At 46.5% G+C, this 3,134-nt stretch overlaps 2 pseudogenes; both read left to right on the top strand.

The window, feature by feature from the left end:
- Positions 1-677: 677 nt before the first annotated feature.
- On the top strand, positions 678-2,142 carry LOC124651333 (annotated as a pseudogene).
- Positions 2,143-2,371: 229 nt separating this feature from the next.
- On the top strand, positions 2,372-3,134 carry LOC124657556 (annotated as a pseudogene).

The raw sequence follows: 3,134 nt of genomic DNA on the forward strand, positions 1-3,134 counted from the left end.
TTTCATGTTATAAAAAATGAAAAATCGAGAGAAAAAATGCGTCTTGCCGCTAGAGCCACCCCCGACGCAAACGGACGCGCGGTCGATTTCGACCATTTGAGCCGACGCAAACGGACGCGTGTGAATATTTTCGGATCTGAAATGCGTCGCCCCGTTGAAGATGGCCAAAGTCGCACATCAACGCGGAAGAGGAGTCTCTGTCCGAGGTCGGCGAGAACAGCATATAGCCGCATTTCAGGACCGAGTGTCAAGCTAGTCGCCGCAGAAGGACTTACACCTTACACGGTACCCTCAGTTAAATGTCAGCCATCCATTCTAGCAGACCCAAATCCGTACATTAGACCTGAGTCAAGGTTTTCGCTGCAGAGATGAGATGCAACTGTAGTGTGTCTGTGTGTGGGCGTGAGGCAGCTGTGCAAGTGATTTTAAGCCCCTGGAGGCAGCTGAGCACCCAACTCTAGCTCACACACTTCAACGCTCGAAGTCACGACCACCACAGCAGGTGCGCTATTCTCTCGAACTTGTCAAGACAGGACAGCTACCAGAGGTGAGCTATTCTCTCTATCTCCTTAACCATTCCTTCTGTACGTCTTTGCTGTCAGACTTTGTGTGAGTAGTTCAGTTTACATTATCATCTGCCATATGCAGCCATAGTTACATCACCTGGTTCCACGGTCATGGCGGATTCCACGGTGCCCCGGACGCTACATCACCTAGTTCTCTCGTCCATCCTGCTGCTGCTTCTTCTCCTTACCTCCGGGCAAGCCGAGGGCCGCGCCACGCCACATCGAGCCACTTCGTTAAGTGCTCAGGCCGCTGCGCTTCTCTACTGGAAATCATCCGTCAGGTACTCCTCCAAACACCAGCTCGGAACCTGGACAGACGACGGCGAAATGACTCCGTGCAACTGGACCGGCATCACCTGCGGCGACACTCAGTCACGCGGAGGAACGACGGAGAAGGTCGTCACAGGAATTTCCCTCGCTGGTGCCGGCATCACAGGGCGACTAGACGCACTGAGGTTCCAATCCCTCCCTCACCTCGACAACCTTGATCTCAGTGACAACAATCTTCTCTCTGGTGCCATCCCTCCGGGCATTGGCTCTCTTTCCATGCTTTCAAACCTCAACCTCTCCGTTAGCCAGCTCGGCGGGAACATACCTGTGTCAATCGGCAACCTTGGGAGGCTCACACAAATGGACCTCTCCATGAACAACCTCACCGGCCAAATCCCTCCTGCCTTGGGTAATCTCTCAAGACTTGATATTCTTTACCTAGGTGGGAATAGGCTCTCGGGTGACATCCCATGGCAGCTCGGACAGCTTCAGAACCTGAGGGAGATGGATTTTGCCTTGAATGTCCTTTCTGGACAAATACCTTCCACCCTTGCAAACCTAACGAGCCTCAGCTATCTTGCCCTTGTTGATAATCGTCTATCCGGACCCATACCTGAGGAGCTAGGACAAGTCCAAACCCTGCAAGGACTATACCTGGAGAATAACACCCTGGACGGCACCATTCCGCCCTCACTTGGAAACCTGACAATGCTCATGTTCTTGTACACATATAAGAACCAGCTCACCGGTACGATCCCGGGAGAGCTTGGGATGCTATCGAGCTTGACCAAGTTGGACTTTTCAGAGAACCGTTTGACCGGCTCTATTCCTTCTAGTGTAGCTTGAAATCTTACTTCGGTGACCTATTTTTCTCTATGGGGTAACCTCATAACTGGATCCATCCCTTGTGAGTTCGGAAATCTCGTGAATTTGGAAGTGCTTGACATCTCGTTCAATTTCGTAGTTGGATCGTTGCCGCCAAGTATTGGAAACATGTCTTCACTCAGCCAAATTTACATTGCAAGAAATAATATCTCTGGCGAATTGCCGGCTGAGATTGGGAACCTACAAAATCTTGTAAGGCTCCTACTTTTTTCCAATAGGTTGACTGGTAAGATACCACCAGAAATTGGCAAGTTAACTAACCTGTATTTGATGAATTTAAGAGGCAATCAACTATCTGGCCCGATTCCTAAGCAAATAGGCCAACTTAGAAATCTTGCGCGTCTTTATTTGTCAAGCAACCTACTAAGTGGTAGTATACTAGTATGAGTGGTCAAAAAGTGTGTAATACTGCAGTTATTACAAATGGATAAGAACAGCCTCAGTGGAAGTCTTCCACTTAGCTAGGCCATTTCACTTCTCCTTTGATGGTGCGTTGGCAAGGAAAATTCTTTTAGAGTTGTTGTTCTTTGGAGACATCTAGCATCGGTTGAGATGCGGTTTTATTGCTTAGCTTAGGATAGGTTCTTTCGTGTTGTTGTTGTTTTGTCCGTGGTTGCTATTTTCGGACTAGCCGGTGTGGAGTTCGTGCTATGTGTGGTATCCTTCTTGTAATCAAACCTCGACCTTCTATAAAGATAAGGTACGTCTTTAGCGTACTCTTAAAAATACCATTGGAACTTAGCAAGCTATAGTTGTTGATGTTTGTAAAGTTCTCACACGATCAGTTAAGTGTGGACACCCACGTCTCGGTTGGAAGCATGTGAAGCCTTCAACTTCCTTGAAGACTCTATCCCAAAGGGGTCCAAAATAATCAGCTGAATGGTTTCTCCGCAATAGAGGTATTTCCGGAGACCTTGTTTGCATGCCTCCAACAATTTCGCCCTTGTGGATCATTGACAAAAACAATGAAAAAAAATATACTATTAGTCGGACTTTATATGCTTGTCACTATTATTTCAATAGCAGTCAACGTAACTACCTTTTTATTTGCTCCAAAAAGTATCTCAAAACACTGATTATGTTAACAAAAGGGATGTATTCTCTATATGCAGCTTTGATGGTAAAATTGATGATATTATTGACCCAACCAAAAATTTGGATGAGAAGCATTGCACTAGATAGGGGTCATATGGTAGCGTTAGTAAAGTAGAACTTCAAGGTGAGCAAGTGGTTGCACGAAAGAAACTCTATGCAGGAAATGAAGAGGCGCACGGTGAAGAAAGGTTACACCATGCATGTGATAGAAATGTTAACAAAAATCGGCAATAGAGCCTCGTCAAGCTGTATGGATATTGTTTTCCTCCATGGTACTAATTCCTTGTATATCAGTTCAAGGAAAATAACTCTCACTAA

The sequence above is a fragment of the Lolium rigidum genome, chromosome 5 (genome assembly GCF_022539505.1).
Source record: "Lolium rigidum isolate FL_2022 chromosome 5, APGP_CSIRO_Lrig_0.1, whole genome shotgun sequence".
In the NCBI taxonomy this organism is placed as follows: Eukaryota; Viridiplantae; Streptophyta; class Magnoliopsida; order Poales; family Poaceae; genus Lolium; species Lolium rigidum.